The sequence below is a fragment of the Arachis hypogaea genome, chromosome 4, assembly GCF_003086295.3.
Source record: "Arachis hypogaea cultivar Tifrunner chromosome 4, arahy.Tifrunner.gnm2.J5K5, whole genome shotgun sequence".
Classification (NCBI taxonomy): Eukaryota; Viridiplantae; Streptophyta; class Magnoliopsida; order Fabales; family Fabaceae; genus Arachis; species Arachis hypogaea.
The window spans coordinates 29784788-29808868 of NC_092039.1; the positions used below are offsets into that span (position 1 = coordinate 29784788).

The 24081-nt window shown below is 35.4% G+C and overlaps 1 non-coding gene across 1 annotated transcript; it reads left to right on the top strand.

Moving 5' to 3' along the window:
• Positions 1-15594: 15594 nt before the first annotated feature.
• On the top strand, positions 15595-15702 carry LOC112799304 (small nucleolar RNA R71). Its single transcript, XR_003200879.1, has one exon. It is a non-coding gene; the product is annotated as a small nucleolar RNA R71 (small nucleolar RNA).
• The last annotated feature ends 8379 nt before the right edge of the window (positions 15703-24081 follow it).

Here is a 24081-nt window from a genome sequence, read left to right on the forward strand (position 1 = left end):
CTGATCCACTTCTTTATCATGTACTGTGTCAGTAAATTGTAAAAATTGTGCCAGAAACTCTGTAGGTTCTTCATGTGGAAGACCAGAATACTGGCAGTTTTGCTGCACCATGATAATGAGCTGAGGATTCAACTCAAAGCTACCAACTCCAATGGAGGGTATACAGATACTACCCCCATATGAAGCAGTAGTGGGGTTAGCATATGACCCCAGAGTCCTTCTGGACTGATCATTCCCATTTAATTCCATAATGGAATAAAAGAGATGATATGTATGTTGCTATTATTTATTTTATAATAGTGGAATAAATAAAAATGGAATATATATAAAAAAATTGAAAATATTTTGTGAAAATTTTTCGAAAAATTTTGAAATTGAAATCTGAAATTTATATAAAAAATTTCGAAAATGTAGTTTTAAAATTAGTTAGAAAAGATATTTTTTTTGAATTTTATGATGAAAGAGAAAAATACACAAAAGGCACAAGACTTAAAATTTTTAGATCTAATGCTCCTTATTTTCGAAAATTTTTGGAAGGAAAACACCAAGGAACACCAAACTTAAAAATTTTAAGATCAAGACACAAGAAAAACTCAAGAACACTTTGAAGATTCACAAGAACACCAAGAACAAAAGAAAGAACACCAAACTTAAAATTTTTAGAAAATCAAAATAAATTTTTGAAATTTATGAAAAGATTAACAAGAAAACACCAAACTTAAAGTTTGGCACAAGATTAAATCAAAGAAAAATTATTTTTGAAAAAGATTTTCAAAAGTATTGGTGCTCCCTTATCAAGAATATAAACCAATATTCTAGCCAAATGGGCAGAAAAGGTAACAATTATTCTGAATGGGTATATTCTTTTTAGAAGACTAATGCTTTGGATTAGTATAAGGAAAAAAAGAAAAGACACAGAACAAGAAAAATTAAAGATCAATCAAGAAAAACACACAAGAACAACTTGAAGATCAATGAAGAACAAAGAACACAAGTCAAAAATTTTGGAAAAAAATTATAAAAGATGCAATTGACACCAAACTTAGAACAAGACACTAGACTCACGAAAAATTAACAATTAATTAAGAAAAATAATTTTTTTTTGAAAAGAAATTTTTGAAAAGAAATTAACCTATCAGGATTTAATGACTCTATAAAAATAAATTATTCCTGATCTAAGAAATAAAATATGCCTTCAATTGTTCAAACTCAATAATCCTCGGCAACGGCGCCAAAAACTTGGTGCACGAATTTGTAATTCGCACAACTAACCAGCAAGTGCACTGGGTCGTCCAAGTAATACCTTACGTGAGTAAGGGTCGATCCCACGGAGATTATTGGTTTGAAGCAATCAATGTTTATTTTATTAATCTTAGTCAGGAGGCCAATAAGGTTATTTGGATTTAATTGTAAGAAGTCAAAGTATTTAAAATTGTAAGAAGAAAAAGAGAATAATAGCGTTACTTGTTGTGCAGTAATGAGGAATATGTTGGAGTTTTGGAGATGCTTTGTCCTTTGAACTTCAACTCTTCCTTGAAATCCTTCAACACACGCAAGGCTCTTTCAATGGTAAGCTCTATGTAGGGTGTCACCGTTGTCAGTGGCTACTTCCCATCCTCTCAGTGAAAACGTTCCTATGCTCTGTCACAGCACGGCTAATCATCTGTCGGTTCTCAATCAGGTTGGAGTAGAATCCATTGATTCTTTTGCGTCTGTCACTAACGCCCAACCTTCAGGAGTTTGAAGCACGTCACAGTCATTCAATCCCAGAATCCTACTCGGAATACCACAGACAAGGTTTAGACTTTCCGGATTCTCATGAATGCCGCCATCAATCCGGCTTATACCAAGAAGATTCTGATTAAGGAATCTAAGAGATACTCATTCAATCTGATGTAGAACGGAGGTGGTTGTCAGGCACACGTTCATGGATTGAGGAAGGTGATGAGTGTCACGGATCATCACCTTCTTCCTAATTAAGCGCGAATGAACATCTTAGATAAGAACAAGCGTGTTTGAATGGAAAATAAAGGAATTGTATTAATTCATCAAGACGCTGCAGAGCTCCTCACCCCCCAACAATGGAGTTTAGAGACTCATGCCGTCAAAAAGTATGTAATTCAGATCTGAAAATGTCATGAGGTACAAGATAAGTCTCTAAAAGTTGTTTAAATAGTAAACTAGTAACCTAGGTTTACAGAAAATGAGTAAACTAAGATAATTGGTGCAGAAATCCACTTCTGGGGCCCACTTGGTGTGTGCTGGGGCTGAGACTAAGGCTATCCACGAGTAGAGGTCTTTCTTGGCGTTAAACTCTAGGTCATGACGTGTTTTGGGCGTTCAACTCCGGATCATGACGTTTTTCTGGCGTTTAACTCCATACAGCAGCATGAACTTGGCGTTCAACGCCAAGTTACGTCGTCTATCTTTGCGCAAAGTATGGACTATTATATATTGCTGGAAAGCCCTGGATGTCTACTTTCCAACGCCGTTGAGAGCGCGCCAATTGGACTCCTGTAGCTCCATAAAATCCATTTCGAGTGCAGGGAGGTCAGGATCCAACAGCATCAGCAGTCCTTTTTCAGCCTAACTCAGATTTTTGCTCAGCTCCCTTAATTTCAGCCAGAAAATACCTGAAATCACAGAAAAACACACACACTCATAGTAAAGTCCAGAAATATGATTTTTGCCTAAAAACTAATATTATTCTACTAAAAACTAACTGAAACATGCTAAAATCTACATGAAATTACTCCCAAAAAGCGTATAAAATATCCGCTCATCATTGGTGACATTCAATTTCCTTTCTCAGTTTATTTCACATTAAACTCCATCTCAGTTAACTCTAATGATATCAAAATGTTTCTTGAAGAGTTAAGAATTTAATAATTAGATATACAACTACAGTTTAAAATATGTTAACTTTTTCGCAATTAGTATATTCACAACATATACACATAGTGTTACAAATGAAAAAATTCTGTTATCATGTTTGACACTTCATGACCTTATTTGATATGAGAATTTTTCTCAATCGAATCAAATCCTACCAAGTGGTAACAGGATCTATGTCATTTCATACGTTATGCAAAAGAATAGGTCAAGGAACTATAGAAACCATAAGAGAAACTATAACTACATATACTTAATTCACTTGAATGACAATTGGTTCTATTGTGGAAAACAATTGCAAGTGTTTGGGGTCTAGTAGCATTATGGCTAGCAGGTGAGGAGTTCTTACCTTTTGATTATCAATCCTATGCTAAAGAGCTACAGGTGTGTTAACTTTGTACTTTTTACACTCAGAATGTTGTCACTGAATTCGACGTGGCAATATAGTGCCATATAAACTATATAGCCGACCTCACATTATGAGATAAGGATCATTGTAACTAAATTTTATATAGAAATTCATGAAACCAAAATGGTTGAATCACAACTTAATGTGAAGAACTTGGAAGATGAGATTTCAAATAAAGATATGAATTTGTCTCCTATATCGAAGTTAATCAAGGAGCTTGAGAAAGCAGCAATCAAGATAAATGACCAGAGAAAGGTATCATTTAGCCAAGTTTAAACTTAAAACCAACACAAGTTCTTAAAATAATACGACCATGTGTGAGGCATAATATTCCTCTCCTCTATGACTCACTGACGACTCTATGCATATTATAAAATATTTTTTTGGTAGAAAGTGGTTTTTTAAGGAAGAAAAATCATAATTTGTTCCAATACTTTAGGTTTTTCTCGGAAAATTTGTCTGTAATTACCAACGAAAAATCTGTCAGAAAGTCTAACGTTTCAGGGAAATGGAGGGGAGAATTTATCGAGAAAAAATCTGTCGGTAACTGGTAAAAATTTGTTGGTAATTTTTCGACGGAAAAAGATCCGTCAGTAAATAATTTGCGACGAGACTTTTACAGAGGGACAAAATCCGTCGGTAATTTTGTCTGCAACTAAAAATCTGTCTGTAATAAAGACTAAATTTATCTGTAAATCGGTTTGTATTAAGCAATTTTATAATTGTGAAATATAAACAAATAAAAGAGACCATATAACACAAATTAAAAAATCACCGTTCTCTAATTTATTTAAATAGAAACAATAATCTATTTTTTAAATGATACTTTCTATTAAAGCGTACACAATTTTTATTTCTAAAACATAGTTGAAGTTGCTCCAAAATATTTTCATATACATTAAACATAACTTATACTTTTAAAATAGATTTCAATTTACCGAACAAAATTAATAATTCACTTACTAAATTATAATTTTTTTTAATTTTTTATAAATATTAGATGTAGAGTTTCAATCATCATCTGTTTTATTAGACAATAATATTTTCAATTTAGAGTTCCAATCGTCATCACCTTTCAAACGTTGTACATAAATCGCTCTAGATTAATAAGAGTTAGCTTTTGCACATAAATCGTTCTATTCCAATGTGTTTTAGGTATAAAACGTGTAAATCATCAAACCCTGGAACGATTTACATTAATTTTAAAAATTCAGTACTCTAAGATGATTTATTTGTATCTTTTGAGAGCATTTTAAAGCATAAATCATTCTGGAGTGTAACGGTTAACATATAATTTAAAACACACAGTTTTATAACAATTTATATATTATTAATAAAAAATTCACATTTTAAAAATTAATTTTAAAAAAATCAAGTAATATTAATTTTTTATTTTATTTAAATAAAAAAAGCTAAACATTAATCAACTGCACAAATCTAAAAAATATCAAACAGTTATTTTAATAACATGGACAATTTAAATTTTAAAATATCTTATTATTGATGAAACTAGAGAATTTGAGCTGTTTTATATCTATAAGTACTATTACCTATAGATTATAAGAAGAATTCATCCGCATAAACACAAGTACACATTATAAATACATGTCAGACGTCACAATCAAACATCTTAACATATGGCTGGAACTCTTTCACCAATATTAATCTTAATAATCAGAATTTTTTTTCACAAAAAACACTAACATAGTGAAATACTAAAATCCAAGGTCACCGAAAAAAAAAAATAGAAAGCAAGAAAAAGCAAATGATGAAATCATAATATAATTCACATTAGATATTAGACATTTTAGTGAGATGTGAATGTTAAGCAAATAAAAGATTGATGTAACTGGTAGAATTTAAGAAAATAAGTTGAATCAAGTTGAATTTAGAGGTGAATTTTTTTGGTTTTATTTTTTGTCAAAGTTGATTTTGTAGGAAATTTTTTTCTTTTTGTCTCTAAAACTAGAAATAAACCGAGAAGGGAAGAAGAGAATGAGGCAAGCATGTATTCTGGTTAAATTTTATAGTGTCGTAAAATCTACATCCAATCTCCACCACAACTATAGTGAAATTTTTACTATAATCAACCAGATTACATACACCAATACCAACGAGTTACAATCCTAATTCGTCTAGTATCAAATTTTAAGCTTATACCCAAGCTTTAGCTACCACTAAGTGCTATTCCAACTTGGCAAAGGGAAACCTACTAGTTCAATCAGCCACCAAATGCTATTCTAACTTGGCAAGGAAAACTAAACCTTAGTTCAACAAAACTAAATTATACAAAAATTGTATTGACTTTTTCATGCATCTCTCTTGCCTCTTCTCTCATGACTTTTTCATAATTTTCTACTCACAATAACAAGTTTTTTTTCTCTATTACAGAAAGATAAAATTAGATAGTCATAATACTAAAATTTCGAATGAAACTCAAGGTTGAAGAAAAATGATTTATGCTCAAGTGTGAGAAATGATGCTCAAATGCCACCCTCTTTTCCTTGCCTTCAAATGATGTCGTGAGCTTAGCTTTATGGGATACAACTTGCTCTTCAAGTTTTTTTCACTGCCTCTTCCAATTTCTGATACATTTTTTTCGTTGCAGCTGTCTTCTTTGGCATGCAATACTTTTTCGCTTTGCTCTACTACTGCTACTGTCCGAAGAGCTACTCTACCACTTCTTTCTTGCATGTTGTGTTTTACTCTCTTACGTTTTGAATATTGCTTTACTAATGTCCTTCGAATAATGTTGTTGTCCTTGTGCCCCAACTGTCCTATAATACTGCCAAATGTCCCATTTTTTTTTCATAAATTTTCGGAACCTTCTTTCTTGGCTTCAAGTTTTTTATTGTTGCTTATTAAACTTATTAAGTTTAATAAGCTGAAGCCTTAAAGTTATGACATTTAAAGTTGCTGAAACAACTTGAGTGTTGGGTTGAGATATGAAGCAATAGGCCTGTATTACTAACATACACACATTAAACTAACTTTGAACTTTTATCCAATAAAAGTTTGTCATCATACATATTTATAAACCCCAAAATCAATCTTAACTTAACAATCTCCTACTTGATGACAAACATGATATAAGAGGATAATTAAATTTAAAATTTTAATTGAAATAAATTGAGAACACTTTTCTTTGAGGATTATCTGAAATGTGTAGTGCTCTCCCTCAATGTCAACATTGCTCTCCCTTAATCATGGCTTACTCTTGCAATAGAGACAACTTAAAGTAGCCAAAAATAAACACCAAAAAAATATAACACAACAACAATAACATAAAGCAAGTACAGTTATAGATACATTAAGCAAGCAACAATAACACAACAACCAAATAACAAGTGACACACAAGGCAGTAGATATCATTAAGTATCATAAAAATATCTTTTCTCTTCTTTTCTTTTCTTTTTTTTTTGTCATCAAGGAGAGAAATAAAAGATTCTGCACAAAATTTGTTAGTGGCTTAACACAGGCAGTCTGAAGTAGCGGTTAGTACAAAATATTTAAGTGTCTACAGTCATCCAAGTTAAAACAAAAAGAGTCTGAAAAATAGTCTTTAAACGAAGTTAGAGACAACTCGCCAGAGCAGATATGAGATAATTTAGGCATCAGAATTGGAGTCATTCGAGGCACCATCATCATCCTCATTGTCAGTGGTGGAGCAATCGGCTTCAATTTCTTCTACATAGTTTCTGAGAATGCGAATGCGGCCTTTGGTCTTCTTAAGTGCAATTTCCTCCATACCTTCAACTCTTTTTCTTTCAACCCCAAAATTGATGAGAATATCTATTAGATTCACGAATTCTTGGAGCACATCCTTCATGATACGAGTTAGGATCCAAATTTTGGCAGAGTTTAATTTTGAAACCAGGGGAACATTGCTTCGTTATAGATCTTTAGTCTCCTCATCTGTGCTTCGACGCTTAGTCATTGTTTTTTTTACTGCACCACCCCCTTTTATGTAAGATTTAAAATCTCTAGAAATTTCAACTCCAAAATCAACATTATAATATTAAAAAATTTTTGTAAGCAACATGGCATAAGACAAAATATTTTTCAAACTAACACATGCATTCATGTGCCTTAACAATAAATAAACAAATAAAATGAGAATTTTGGAAAGGAGAGCAAACATAACCAGTGTATCACAGAATGAGACTCATCGAAAGGAGCCACTTTGACGCAGAATAATATGATTCACAATCTTGTGCAATTGGGCATAAATTGGACCAAGTGACTTGTGAGTGGGAGTGATACTTTTGAGAAGAGAAATGTTGACACAAATAGTCCCTAAGGCTTTAAAATAGGACACATTCAAAGACTTATCCTACTTACTAGAGGTGAACACATTGATCCCCCTTTTCTGGTAATCTAGGGCTTTATTGAGATGATATTTCTCAAGATTAATGGTGCGACCCTTAACAAAAGAAGCAATCCTCTCTTCTTTGTAGGACATGTTACTATAGAACTATCTCACAAGATCAGGGTAGACTCTTTCACAAATGGAGAGAACGAGAATCTATCCTTGAAATGCAAACAGAGACACAAAGTTCAGACTTTTTCTATGAATAATTTCAAGATTGACAAGCTCATGTGGATAGTTAAGGCACTTAATAATGTCTTTACAGAAAAATATGTGTTTCATGAAGGAGTTGTAGCGGCGGAAATCATAGGAAACTTTTGAAAAATCAGTATAGAAGGCTTTATAAGCAATGGGATTTGGAAGTTTGGATTCAAAAACAGGGTGAAGTTGAAAATCAATGACCATACCGTGACTAGGGCGAGTAGGAGAGGGATGAAGCTCTTCTTCTTCTTCGCCTCTTGCCACGAGAGGAGCTTAGCTGAGATGAGTTGGCCTAGGAGCTGATGAGGTTGGCCTAGAAGCCACTCTAGGACGGCGAGCAGTGATTTTTTTACGAGCCATTTCTTCAGGAACAGTGTTTGGAAGAGTAGATGGAGGAGTGTTGGTTGGAGAAGGATATGAATGGGAGTTTAAGAAAATGGAAGTACATGGATCAAAATGGGATGTTTGAATACCACTATTAGTGCCTCTGCAGAAAACTCTCTTTCTGCGAGCCATTATTATAGATAACTGGTCAGTTGCAGAATATGAAGAATGGGGTGAGGGAATGGAGAGAAGTGTGTATAAAACGGTGCATGTAGTCAAGCATTAATGTAAACCTAGAGTAGTGCAAAGGTCTCAGTTTAAATTGAGTTGAAAAAATAAAAATTTAAAAAAAGATTGGATTTCACAGCTGTAACTAAATGAACCTTGTTTTCAGAAAATGCTTTAAAAAAATTAATATTGAAAGCAATTATTTTAAAATACAAGTCCAAAGTAGGCCCAACACAATCAGACACTTATATCCCATTTGAAAATAGAGAAGCAAACACATTAGTCCCACCAAATCTGACATGTTCACAATGATTCAAGGTAGTGACAATTTAATTAGTGAAGTCCACTCATCATTTGTCCAGAATTATCTCATCTTGACATGTGAGATAAAACGCTGAACTAGAACATTAGAAAAATCAAGCGATATTATAAGAATCAATAATGCCCAATGCAGTATGTAATTTGCAGAATCTCTCTTCAATCAATAATTTAGTAAAAATATTAGCTAATTAGTCTTTTGATTTAATAAAATAAATGTCTAAATTTTTATTTTGCACATGTTCTCTTATAGAGTAAAATCTAACTTCAACATGCTTTATTCTAAAGTGCAAAATAGGATTTTTTAAAATATTTATGGCACTCATATTGTCACAAAATAATAAAATATTAGATGCATTTAACTTGTAATCAGCTAGCTGAGTTTTTATTTACAATAATTGAGAATAACATGAAGAGGTTGGAATATACTCAGCTTTAGCAGTGGACAAGGCAACAGTTACTTGCTTCTTGCTTGACTATACAATGAGAGATTTTTCAAGAAAGCAACAAATGCCACTAGCGCTTCTTCTATCAACTTTATCCCCAACAAAATCTGCATCACAATAACCCACCATATGAAAGAAATCAGTTTTAGGATACCATAAACTATAATTAGTGGTACCAAACACATATCGAATAATTCTTTTCACAACTGTGATATGGGATTCCTTGGGCTTTGATTGAAATCTTGAGCATACACATTAAAACACTTTGAATAATATCAGGCTTTGAGAAAGTAAGTTACATTAAGAAACCAATTATTCCTCTATATCTTGTCTCATCTACATCTCTAGCATGTTTATTTTTGTCTAGCTTGATGTTTGGATGCATAGAAATTTCCAAAGGTTTAGCATAGTCTGGCCCAAACTTTCTAACAAAATTTTGGCATATTTTTCTTGATAAAAAAAGAAGCCCTTTACAGTTTGCTTTATTTGCAAGCCTAGAAAGAAAGTGAGCTCTTCCATCATGCTCGTATCAAATTTACTTATCATAAACTTAGCAAAAATTTCACACAAATCTTTATTAGCAAATCCAAAAATGATATCATCAACATAAATTTGCTCAAGAATAAAATAATTATTGGAGTTTTTAATAAATAGCGTGGTGTTAGTGGCTCCTATTTGAAATAATTTTTCAACAAAAATGAGCTAAACCTCTCATACTAAGTTTGAGGAGCTTGGTGCACGAAATTGTGATCAATACTTTTCACAAATCAAATAATCCCCGGTGATGAAACCAAAAACTTGGTGTTCAATACCATGGCATAAACACAACTTCGCACAACTAACCAGCAAGTGTACTGGGTCGTCCAAGTAATAAACCTTACGCGAGTAAGGGTTGATCCCACAGAGATTGTTGGTATGAAGCAAGCTATGGTCACCTTGTAAATCTTAGTCAGGCAGACTCAAATGGGTATGGTGATATACGAATAAAACATAAATATAAGGATAGAGATACTTATGTAATTCATTGGTAGGAATTTCAGATAAGTGTATGAAGATGCTTGTCCCTTCCGTCTCTCTGCTTTCCTACTGTCTTCATCCAATCCTTCTTACTCCTTTCCATGGCAAGCTTAAGCAAGGGTTTCACCGTTGTCAATGGCTACCTCCCATCCTCTCAGTGGAAATGTTCAACGCACCCTGTCACGGCACGGCTATCCATCTGTCGGTTCTCAATCAGGCCGGAATAGAATCCAGTGATTCTTTTGCGTCTGTCACTAACACCCCGCCCTCAGGAGTTTGAAGCATGTCACAGTCATTCAATCATTGAATCCTACTCAGAATACCATAGACAAGGTTAGACCTTCCGGATTCTCTTGAATGCCGCCATCAGTTCTAGCCTATACCACGAAGATTCCGGTTAAAGAATCCAAGAGATATCCACCCAATCGAAGGTAGAATGGAGGTGGTTGTCAGTCACACGTTCATAGGTGAGAATGATGATGAGTGTCACGGATCATCACATTCATCAAGTTGAAGAACAAGTGGTATCTTAGAACAAGAACAAGCGGAATTGAATAGAAGAACAATAGTAATTGCATTAATACTCGAGGTACAGCAGAGCTCCACACCTTAATCTATGGTGTGTAGAAACTCCACCGTTGAAAATACATAAGAACAAGAGTAATCATTGGTTTCGGCCCCAGAGAGGGAACCAGAAGAACCAAGATGAGAATACAATAGTAAAAAGTCCTATATATAGATAACTAGTAGCCCAGGGTTTACAGAGATGAGTAAATGACATAAAAATCCACTTCTGGGTCCACTTGGTGTGTGCTTGGGCTGAGCATTGAAGCATTTTCGTGTAGAGACTTTTCTTGGAGTTAAACGCCAGCTTTTATGCCAGTTTGGGCGTTTAACTCCCATTTTTGTGCCAGTTCCGGCGTTTAACGCTGGAATTCCTGAGGGTGACTTTGAACGCCGGTTTGGGCCATCAAATCTTGGGCAAAGTATGGAATATCATATATTGCTGGAAAGCCCAGGATGTCTACTTTCCAACGCCGTTGCGAGCGCGCCAATTGGGCTTCTGTAGCTCCAGAAAATTCACTTTGAGTGCAGGGAGGTCAGAATCCAACAGCATCTGCAGTCCTTTTTGGTCTCTGAATCAGATTTTTGCTCAGGTCCCTCAATTTCAGCCAGAAAATACCTGAAATCACAGAAAAACACACAAACTCATAGTAAAGCCCAGAAAAGTGAATTTTAACTAAAAACTAATAAAAATATACTAAAAACTAACTAGATCATACCAAAAACATACTAAAAACAATGCCAAAAAGCGTACAAATTATCCGCTCATCACAACACCAAACTTAAATTGTTGCTTTTCCTCAAGCAACTGAAAATCAAATAAGATAAAAAGAATAGAATATGCAATGAATTCCAAAAACATCTATGAAGATCAGTATTAATTAGATGAGCGGGGCTTTTAGCTTTTTGCCTTTGAATAGTTTTGGCATCTCACTCTATCCTTTGAAATTCAGAATGATTGGCTTCTTTAGGAACTTAGAATCCAGATAGTGTTATTGATTCTCCTAGTAAAGTATGATGATTCTTGAACATAGCTGCTTATTAAGTCTTGGCTGTGGCCCAAAGCACTCTGTCTTCCAGTATTACCACCGGATACATACATGCCACAGACACATAATTGGGTGAACCTTTTCAGATTGTGACTCAGCTTTGCTAGAGTCCCCAACTAGAGGTGTCCAGGGTTCTTAAGCACACTCTTTTTTTGCCTTGGATCACAACTTTATTTCTTTCTTTTCTCTATTTTTTTCGTTTTCTTTCTTTCTTTTTTTTCGAATTTTTTTCCTTTTTTTTTGTATTCACTGCTTTTTCTTGCTTCAAGAATCATTTTTATGATTTTTCAGATCCTCAGTAACATGTCTCCTTTTTCATCATTCTTTCAAGAGCCAACATTCATGAACCACAAATTCAAAAGACATATGCACTGTTCAAGCATACATTCAGAAAACAAAAATATTGCCACCACATCAAAATAATTAAACTGTTATAAAATTCAAAATTTATGCAATTCTTTTTCTTTTTCAATTAAGCACGTTTTTTTTTTCAAGAAAGGTGATGGATTCATAGGACATTCATAACTTTAAGGCATAGACACTAGGACACTAATGATCACAAGACACAAACATAGATAAACATAAGCACTAAAATTCGAAAAACAGGAAAATAAAGAACAAGGAGATTAAAGAACGGGTCCACCTTAGTGATGGCGGCTCTTTCTTCCTCTTGAAGATCCTATGGAGTGCTTGAGCTCCTCAATGTCTCTTCCTTGTCTTTGTTGCTCCTCTCTCATGATTCTTTGATCTTCTCTAATTTCATGGAGGATGATGGAGTGTTCTTGATGCTCCACCCTTAGTTGTCCCATGTTGGAACTCAATTCTCCTAGGGAGGTGTTTAGTTGCTCCCAATAGTTTTGTGGAGGAAAGTGCATCCCTTGAGGAATCTCAGGGATCTCTTGTGTGCTCCATCATCTTCTTAGTGATGGGCTTGAGGTCATGCCTTCTCAGTTGAACCGGCTTCCCTCTTGAGTTTCTCTTCCATTGAGCGCCCTCTTCACAAATGTTTATGAGGACTTGGTCCAACCTTTGATCAAAGTTGACCCTTTTTGAGTTTGAAAGGGATCTCGGGGATCACCTTCTTCAAGGCCACAACTTCATAGAAGTGGTCTTGATGCACCCTTGAGATGAATCTCTCCATTTCCCATGACTCGGAGGTGGAAGCTTTTGCCTTCTCTTTCCTCTTTCTAGAGGTTTCTCCGGCCTTGGATGCCATAAATGGTTATGGAAAAACAAAAAGCAATGCTTTTACCACACCAAACTTAAAAGGTTTGCTCGTCCTCGAGCAAAAGAAGAAAGAAGAGAGTAGAAGAAGAAGAAATGAGGAAGAAGGGAATGGCTTTGTGTTCGGCCAAAAGGGGGAGAAGTAGTGTTTAGGTTGTGTGAAAATGAAGGAGTGAAGATGGGTTTATATAGGAGTGGGGAGAGGGGTAAGGTTCGGTCAAGTGAGGGTGGGTTTGGGTGGGAAAGTGGTTTGAATTTGAATGGTGAGGTAAGTGGGGTTTTATGAAGGATGGATGTGAGTGGTGAAGAGAAATATGGGATTTGATAGGTGAAGGGCTTTTGGGGAAGAGGTGTTGAGGTGATAGGTGAAGAAGAGAGAGAGTGGTGGGGTAGGTGGGGATCCTGTGGGGTCCACAGATCCTGAGGTGTCAAGGAAAAGTCATCCCTGCACCAAATGGCAAGCAAAACTGCGTTTCTAGCCATTTCTGGTGTTAAACGCCGGGCTAGTGCCCATTTCTGGCGTTTAACGCCAGCTTCTTGCCCTTTTCTGGCGTTTAACGCCAGTCTGGTGCCCCTTTCTGGCCTTAAACGCCCAGAATGGTGCCAGACTGGGCGTTAAACGCCCATCTGCTAGCCTGACTGGCGTTTAAACGCCAGCAGGTTCTTCCTCCAGGGTGTGCTATTTTTCTTTCTGTTTTTCATTCTGTTTTTGCTTTTTTCATTGATTTTGTGACTTCTCATGATCATCAACCTACAAAAAAACATAAAATAACAAAAGAAAATAGTTAATTATAAAACATTGGGTTGCCTCCCAACAAGCGCTTCTTTAATGTCATTAGCTTGACAGAGGACTCTCATGGAGCCTCAGAAATGCTCAGAGCAATGTTGGAACCTCCCAACACCAAACTTAGAGTTTGAATGTGGGGGTTCAACACCAAACTTAGAGTTTGGTTGTGGCCTCCCAACACCAAACTTAAAGTTTGACTGTGGGGGCTCTGTTTGGCTCTGTTTTGAGGGAAGCTCTTCATGCTTCCTCTCCATGATGATAGAGGGATGTCCTTGGGCCTTAAACACCAAGGATTCTTCATTCACTTGAATGATCAACTCTCCTCTATCAACATCAATCACAGCCTTTGCTGTGGCTAGGAAAGGTCTGCCAGGGATGATGGATTCATCCATGCACTTCCCAGTCTCTAGGACTATGAAATCAGTAGGGATGTAATGGTCTTCAACTTTTACCAAAACATCCTCTACAAGTCCATAGGCTTGTTTTCTTGAGTTGTCTGCCATCTCTAGTGAGATTTTTGCAGCTTGCACCTCAAAGATCCCTAGCTTCTCCATTACAGAGAGAGGCATGAGGTTTACACTTGACCCTAAGTCACACAAGGCCTTCTTGAAGGTCATGGTGCCTATGGTACAAGGTATTGAAAACTTCCCAGGGTCCTGTCTCTTTTGAGGCAGTTTCTGCCTAGACAAGTCATCCAGTTCTTTGGTGAGCAAAGGGGGTTCATCCTCCCAAGTCTCATTTCCAAATAACTTGTCATTCAGCTTCATGATTGCTCCAAGGTATTTAGCAACTTGCTCTTCAGTGACATACTCATCCTCTTCAGAGGAAGAATACTCATCAGAGCTCATGAATGGCAGAAGTAAGTTCAATGGAATCTCTATGGTCTCATTTTGAGCCTCAGATTCCCATGGTTCCTCATTGGGGAACTCATTGGAAGTCAGTGGACGTCCATTGAGGTCTTCCTCAGTGACGTTCACTGCCTCTTCTTCCTCCCAAAATTTGGCCATGTTGATGGCTTTGCACTCTCCTTTTGGATTTTCTTCTGTATTGCTTGGGAGAGTACTAGGAGGGAGTTCAGTAATTTTCTTGCTCAGCTGACCCACTTGTGCCTCCAAATTTCTAATGGAGGATCTTGTTTCAGTCATGAAACTTTGAGTGGTTTTGATCAGATCAGAGACCATGGTTGCTAAGTCAGAGGTATTCTGCTTAGAACTCTCTGTCTGTTGCTGAGAAGATGATGGAAAAGGCTTGTTATTGCTAAACCTGTTTCTTCCACCATTATTGTTGTTGAAACCTTGTTGAGGTCTCTGTTGATCCTTCCATGAAAAATTAGATGATTTCTCCATGAAGGATTATAGGTGTTTCCATAGGGTTCTCCCATGTAATTCACCTCTTCCATTGAAGGGTTCTCAGGATCATAAGCTTCTTCCTCAGATGAAGCTTCCTTAGTACTGCTTGGTGCATTTTGCATTTCAGACAGACTTTGAGAAATCATATTGACTTATTGAGTCAATATTTTGTTCTGAGCCAATATGGCATTCAGAGTGTCAATCTCAAGAACTCCTTTCTTCTGACTAGTCCCATTGTTCACAGGATTCCTTTCAGAAGTGTACATGAATTGGTTATTTGCAACCATTTCAATCAGCTCTTGAGCTTCTATAGGCGTCTTCTTCAGATGAAGAGAGCCTCCAGCAGAGCTATCCAAAGACATTTTGGATAGTTCAGAGAGACCATCATAGAAAATACCTATGATGCTCCATTCAGAAAGCATATCAGAAGGACACTTTCTGATTAATTGTTTGTATCTTTCCCAAGCTTCATAGAGGGATTCTCCTTCCTTCTGTCTGAAGGTTTGGACTTCCACTCTAAGCTTACTCAATTTTTGAGGTGGAAAGAACTTTGCCAAGAAGGCATTGACTAGCTTTTCCCAAGAGTCCAGGCTTTCTTTAGGTTGTGAGTCCAACCGTGTCCTAGCTCTGTCTCTTACAGCAAAAGGGAATAGCATAAGTCTGTAGACCTCAGGGTCAACCCCATTAGTCTTGACAGTGTCACAGATTTGCAAGAACTCAGCTAAAAACTGATGAGGATCTTCCAATGGAAGTCCATGGAACTTGCAATTCTGTTGCATTAGAGAAACTAATTGAGGCTTAAGCTCAAAGTTGTTTTCTCCAATGGCAGGGATAGAGATGCTTCTCCCATAGAATTCGGGAGTAGGTGCAGTAAAGTCACCCAGCACCTTCCTTGCATTGTTGGCATTGTTGTTGTTTTCGGCTGCTATGAGTTCTTCTTCTTTGAAGAATTCGGTTAGGTCCTCTACAGAGAGTTGTGCCTTAGCTTCTCTTAGCTTTCGCTTCAAGGTCCTTTCAGGTTCAGGGTCAGCCTCAAGGAAAAGAAAAATGGAAGGCAGAAGTAGAAAATTCGAACTTATCAAGGAAGATGAAGTTCGAATTTTGCATTAAGGAATAGTGTTAGTCCATAAATAGAAGGATGTGAGAAGAAGGGAAGTGATTTTCGAAAATTAAGTAAGAAATTTTGAAAACATTTTGAAAAACACTAATTAATTTTCGAAAACCAAGAGTGGGAAAGAGATCAAGTGATTTTTGAAAAAGATTTTGAAATTAGAAATTAAAAAGATTTGATTGAAAACTATTTTGAAAAAGATGTGGTTAAGAAGATATGATTGGTTTTTAAAAAAATGTGATTGAGAAGATATGATTTGAAAAACATTTTAAAAGATTTGATTTTGAAAATTAATGACTTGGCTATCAAGAAAAGATATGATTCAAACATTAAACCTTTCTCAACAGAAAAGGCAACATACTTGAAGTGTTGAATCAAATCATTAATTGATAGTAAGTATCTTTGAAAAAGGAAAGAAATTGATTTTGAAAGCATATGATTGAAAAGATATGATTTGAAAAAGATTTGATTTTGAAAAACTTTGAAAACTTGAAAAAAATTGCATTGAAAACAGAATCTTCCCTCTTGTGCCATCCTGGCGTTAAACGCCCAGAATGGTGCACATTCTGGCGTTTAACGCCCAAAACTATACCCTTTTGGGCGTTAAACGCCCAACCAGGTACCCTGACTGGCGTTTAAACGCCAGTCTGTCCTTCTTCACTGGGCGTTTTGAACGCCCAGCTTTTTCTGTGTAATTCCTCTGCAGTATGTTCTGAATCTTCAATTCTCTGTATTATTGACTTGAAAGGACACAAATTAAAAATATTTTTAGATTTTTAATAATGAAGAATAATCAAAATGCAACTAAAATCAAATAACAATGCATGCAAGACACCAAACTTAGCAGTTTGTATACTACTGACACTAATGAGAATGCATATGAGACACATAAACACTCAAGTCAGAAGAATTCAAAGATCAGAGTAAGAAATCATCAAGAATTACTTGAAGATCCTTAAGACACATGAATGAATGTATGCAATTGACACCAAACTTAAAATGAAACACTAGACTCAAAAATATTTTTGGATTTTATGATTTTGTATATTTTTTTGTGCTTTTTTTTCGAAAATAAAGTGGAAAAAGGTATCAAAATTCTTAATGAGAATTCCAGGAATCATGCAATGTTTAGTCTAAAACTCCGGTCCAAGAATTAGACATGGCTTCACAGCCAGCCAAGCTTCCAAAGAAAGCTTCGGTCCAAAACACTAGACATGGCCAAAGGCCAGCCAAGCCTTAGCAGATCACTACTCCAAAAGCAAGATTGATAGAAATCAACAAGCTCTTGTGATAATAAGTTGAAACCTCGGTCTAATGAAATTAGACATGGCTTCACAGCCAGCCAGACTTCAACAAATCATCATGAAACTCTAGAATTCATCGTCAAGAATTCTGAAAAAAAAAACCTAATCAAAGCAACAAGATGAACCGTCAGTTGTCCAAACTCAACAATCCCCGACAACGGCGCCAAAAACTTGGTGCACGAAATTGTGATCAATACTTTTCACAAATCAAATAATCCCCGGTGATGAAACCAAAAACTTGGTGTTCAATACCATGGCATAAACACAACTTCGCACAACTAACCAGCAAGTGTACTGGGTCGTCCAAGTAATAAACCTTACGCGAGTAAGGGTCGATCCCATAGAGATTGTTGGTATGAAGCAAGCTATGGTCACCTTGTAAATCTTAGTCAGGCAGACTCAAATGGGTATGGTGATATACGAATAAAACATAAAGATAAGGATAGAGATACTTATGTAATTCATGGTAGGAATTTCAGATAAGTGTATGAAGATGCTTGTCCCTTCCGTCTCTCTGCTTTCCTACTGTCTTCATCCAATCCTTCTTACTCCTTTCCATGGCAAGCTTAAGCAAGGGTTTCACCGTTGTCAGTGGCTACCTCCCATCCTCTCAGTGGAAATGTTCAACGCACCCTGTCACGGCACGGCTATCCATCTGTCGGTTCTCAATCAGGCCGGAATAGAATCCAGTGATTCTTTTGCGTCTGTCACTAACGCCCCGCCCTCAGGATTTTGAAGCACGTCACAGTCATTCAATCATTGAATCCTACTCAGAATACCACAGACAAGGTTAGACCTTCCGGATTCTCTTGAATGCCGCCATCAGTTCTAGCCTATACCACGAAGATTCCGGTTAAAGAATCCAAGAGATATCCACCCAATCGAAGGTAGAACGGAGGTGGTTGTCAGTCACACGTTCATAGGTGAGAATGATGATGAGTGTCACGGATCATCACATTCATCAAGTTGAAGAACAAGTGGTATCTTAGAACAAGAACAAGCGGAATTGAATAGAAGAACAATAGTAATTGCATTAATACTCGAGGTACAGCAGAGCTCCACACCTTAATCTATGGTGTGTAGAAACTCCACCGTTGAAAATACATAAGAACAAGAGTGATCATTGGTTTCGGCCCCAGAGAGGGAACCAGAAGAACCAAGATGAGAATACAATAGTAAAAAGTCCTATATATAGATAACTAGTAGCCTAGGGTTTACAGAGATGAGTAAATGACATAAAAATCCACTTCTGGGTCCAGTTGGTGTGTGCTTGGGCTGAGTATTGAAGCATTTTCGTGTAGAGACTTTTCTTGGAGTTAAACGCCAGCTTTTATGCCAGTTTGGGCGTTTAACTCCCATTTTTGTGCCAGTTCCGGCGTTTAACGCTGGAATTCCTGAGGGTGACTTTGAACGCCGGTTTGGGCCATCAAATCTTGGGCAAAGTATAGACTATCATATATTGCTGGAAAGCCCAGAATGTCTACTTTCCAACGCCGTTGAGAGCGCGCCAATTGGGCTTTTGTAGCTCCAGAAAATCCACTTCGAGTGCAGGGAGGTCAGAATCCAACAGCATCTGCAGTCCTTTTTGGTCTCTGAATCAGATTTTTGCTCAGATCCCTCAATTTCAGCCAGAAAATACCTGAAATCACAGAAAAACACACAAACTCATAGTAAAGCCCAGAAAAGTGAATTTTAACTAAAAACTAATAAAAATATACTAAAAACTAACTAGATCATACCAAAAACATACTAAAAACAATGCCAAAAAGCGTACAAATTATCCGCTCATCAGAGCTTATCTCAAATCATAAAAGGCTTTAGTTAGTTTGAAAACATAATTTAAAAAGTTTTTGTTTTCAAATTCAGGAGGTTGAGCCACATAGACTTCTCTATCTATTATTCCATAAAAAATCACACTTTTATGTCCATTTGGAATAGCTTGAAGCCATAATGAGGCGCATAGGCTAAGAGCAATCTAATGGCTTCCATTAGAACTACATGTACAAATGATTAATCAAAATCAATACCCTCCTCTTGATCATAGCCTTGAGCAACTAATCTTGCTTTGTTTCGGACAATAGTTCCATCTCCACCCAAGTTATTTCTGAAGATCCATTTGTACTTGTTACTTTCTTTCTATTTAATTTGAATCAGGCACAAGGTCCAAACTTGATTTTTTTCAAATTACTGTAATTCCTTCTCTATTGTCAATACCCAAGATGGATTAGCAAATGCTTCTTGGACATTTTGAGGTTTAATCTTTAATATGAGAGCCATATTATTTGATTCAACTCTTTTCAAAGATGGTATTGTTGTCATTCCTTTGGAGGAATCACTAATAATGAACTCCTTTGGATAACTTTTCAAAAATTTTCATTCTCTTGGTCTTTTAGTTTGATTTGAAGATTCGGATTCATCTTGATTAGCAATAGCCTCAGCATTAGGATTTTCTGCTGCAATGGGAGATAATTCCAAATTTTTTTCAGTGCTTATAAGTGTAGTTTCTTGTGAGCTCGAGTTTGAGTGTTCTATCTCAGTAGTCTTAGTCACTTCACTTCAATTCCTAGGCTTTCATCAATGTAAATGCTAGGAATAATGTTAGATTCACAAAATGTGACATGCATAGTCTCCTCAATAGCCTTAGAGTTCTTGTTATAGACTCTATATGCATTGCTATTAGTGAAATAACCAAGAAAAATGCCTTTATGTGCTTTACGATCAATTTTTTTTCAAATTTTCTTTTACATTCAATATAAAACATTTGCAACCAAACGCATGAAAATAATTGAGATTAGGAGGGTGTCCTTTCTAAAGTTCATGTAGTATTTTCTTTAAAAACTTTTTTATAAGCGTTCAATTTAAAACATAGCAAGCTGTATTTACAACTTTAGCCCATAAGAATTTGGAAACTTCATATTCACACAACATAGCTCTAACTATTTCTTATAAACTTCTATTTCTCATTTTCATAACACCATTTTGTTGTGGTGTTCTAGGATAGGAGAAGTTGTGTGATATGCGATGTTCATCATAAAAAGATTCAAAATGTTATTTTCAAATTCATTACCATGATTACTTCGAATTGAGACAATTTTTAGATCCTTTTCATTTTGAATCTTCTTGCTAAATTTGTCAAAAATAGAAAATGCTTCATGCTTATGAGCTAAGAATAACACCCAACCAAACCTAATGTAGTCATCCATAATAACCATTCCATAGCTTTTTTTTCTTAGACTTTAAGTTCTAGTTGGTCCAAATAGGTCAAGATGCAATAATTCCAATGGTTTCTTAGTAGAGACATCTTTCTTGGGTCTGAAAAAATTTTTTGTTTGTTTACCCATTTGACAAGCATCGCAAGTAATGTCTTTATCAAATTTAATGTTAGAAAGACCTCTTACTAAACCTCTTTTAACAAGTTTAGAGATTCGGAACAAGCTAGCATGTCCTAATCTCTTATGCCACATCCATTTTTTAGATTCTATTGAAGAAAAATAAGTTACATTTTGAACCTTAAGATCATCTAGAGTGAGACTATAGACATTATCAGATCCTTTTGCAATAAACAAAATAGCCTTTGTTTTTTTTATTTATGACTCTACAGTCTAATTTCTTAAATGTTAATGTATATCTAATGTCACATACTTGACTTATGCTCAATTGATTATTCTTTAAGCCATTTACTAGAAAAACGCTATCTATGCAAGTAGAAAAATCTTTGCCAACCTTACTAATGGCAATTATTTTACCTTTACCATCATATCCGAAAGTGACAAACCTTCCATCATACTTGTTGAGTTTGACGAAGAAGGTAGTATTGCCGATCATATGCCTTGAATATCCACTATCAAGATACCATATGTTCTTTTTCTTCTTAGATGTAAGGAAAATCTGCATGTTCTTCAACTAACCTTAGGTATCCAAATCTATTTAAATATATTTATGTGAAATATTTTTGGTTGTCCAAGAGCATTATAATCATGAATAACTTTATGCATTTTGTTATCACCAAAAGACCTTAGAAAAATGAAGCATTGTTGAGGAACATAATCATTTCTATTGCATTTATAGCAATGGTTCTTATTTGCTGAATTTTGAGGCTTGCTGAAAATTCTGGGCTTAACATTCTTGGAAGAGGAAGCTTTAGATTTTTTAAAAGTTTGTTTGAAAATAGAGTTACTTTCCTCTTTGAATCCAAGTCCAGATTTTTCAAAATTGGATCTTTGACAAGTAATTGTAATAACCGAGAGAGTGAGAAAAAAAAGAGAGAGGGGGAGAACACGTGGGGGGCACATGCCCCCACTTAAAATTTTCTTTCTCTCTTCTCTTCTTCAACACCCCCCTCTGTTCTTCTTTCCCTTTCATTTCCTTTCAAAAATAAAAAATGTAAAACCCTCATTTCTCTTCTCTTACCAACTAGATTTCTTCATCTCTTCTCCTTGCAACCAACCACCCAATATCATCAAACTCACCTTCATCATCTTGCTTCCTTTTCTTCTCTATTCTATCTCTATTTATTCAAAATCTCATTTTCTCAAAATCTCCAAATCAGGGAATTTCAACTTAATGAGTGAAGGAAGCATTTAACTTTGAGTTCCGGTTATTATTGAGGTTTCAAGGTAACTTTTTGACTCAATAATTAGCCATATCCCCAATTTTTGTCATCTCTATATTTATGGGTATATATAAATCCGAATTAGGGTTAGAAAATTTGGGACTTTTGTCAAAGTGACTAAGATTATGTTAATTAACATTAGTAGCTCACAAATATTATTATTGTCATATTTCTAGAATTGTAAAGTTATTGGACATCATTCAATAGCTCGTTGACGCGCTCAGAGTTGCTTCCAGTTTCTTGGAATCAAGTTGTGAGTGGATATTATGTCTATAATTTTAAGTGTATTATTATTAAGATGTAAATTGAATAATTATTTTTGGAGTTTGAAAATATTCAATTATTGTGATTTTTGAATTTTTGAAATAAATATTGATTTGTGAAACTTATAATTTTATAAAAATACACACGAGACGATATTTATATATTTTGTAAAGTATACATGTTTTCTTATTTGACTCTATAGAATTTTAATTAAATTTTAGCATACATTCTTATATATGTTTGATTTTCTATGGAAATATAGTAATATATTATAATTATTAGAGATTTGTTATAAATGATTTGATTTGGATTGTTTGGGAGACTCTAACTAGAAAATCAAAGTTAACAGCGGTTATGATGTTAACTTAGATGCATCTAACTCAGACCTCAGTTAGCAGGAGCGTTGCTAGCCCAATGTGTAGGCCACATGTTGGATTTGTTATACCATATGGACACACTAGAGAAAAGGCTACCCTTAGAGGTGGAGCCGCCCTAGGTGTGTAATATTTGATTTGATTTGAATTCTGGAATGAGAACTCCCAGTTTAGTTCATCCGCTTAACTACTTATCTATTTATTTGCATAATTAATTAATATAAACTTTTCATCTCTGAAAGAAAACATAATTTTCAAGGTAAACTCTATATTGTCTCGTGTGGGTTATAGATGTAATATTTGCTCACTGATTTGCAAAATTCACCCTATTATGTTCCCATATTTTTTAGACACAGGAGTCATTTTAGGTTCCATTCCACCTGCCCTTCAGTAGATCTTAGTCATTTTGGTGAGCCCTTCTTCTTTCCAAGGGCTAAGTAATTATATAATGGAACCTTTGCTCAAAATTTAGATTAAGTCAATGCTCCATATGTCACAGGTAAGATCTTCGTGTGGGTAATGTTATTTTGAATCTTGAACTGTTTAGATAGTAATTATAATTTGGTTATGTAAGACTTATGAATTTAACTATATACTCTAGTTATCAACTTGATATATATATATATATATATATATATATATATATATATATATATATATATATATATATATTTGGTTGTGAATATGATTGGAATATGTTATTGTTGTTGTCTTTGAACATGGATGTTTATTATTGATACAGGGAGTTAATATTTATGTTGGTAAGGTCCTAGAAACAGAGGAGATTCTGTCCATTTTTTTGAAAATTTGGTCGTTTGGCTTGTTGAAGGACTTGTCCCTTGAGCACCAGTCATGGCTTGGTTCGAGCCATGACAAACTGGTATCAGAGCCTTAGGTTTTCCTGTGTAATATGGAGCAAGTGTTCTTTAGTAAGATCACAATTGTGCAAATGGAAGCCGGCCCATTTTCACAAAGTGTGACGTTACTAGAGGCCTATAGGAAGTTGTCCTCAATCTTTTGGTCTTATAATTCTTTCTATTTGTCCTATTGTCCTTGAACTCTATATGTATATGGTGATCCAATCGCTTTATTTACTCAATAGGTGGAAGACGCCACCTAAGAAAAGACGTGGTGGAGCTGTTCATGCTCCTGATATTGCTGAATCCAAAAGGGTAGTTTCTCTGCCACTTAGAGTGCTTCGACAAAAGCTAAAGAGCCAAAGGATAGCTGATAGGCGC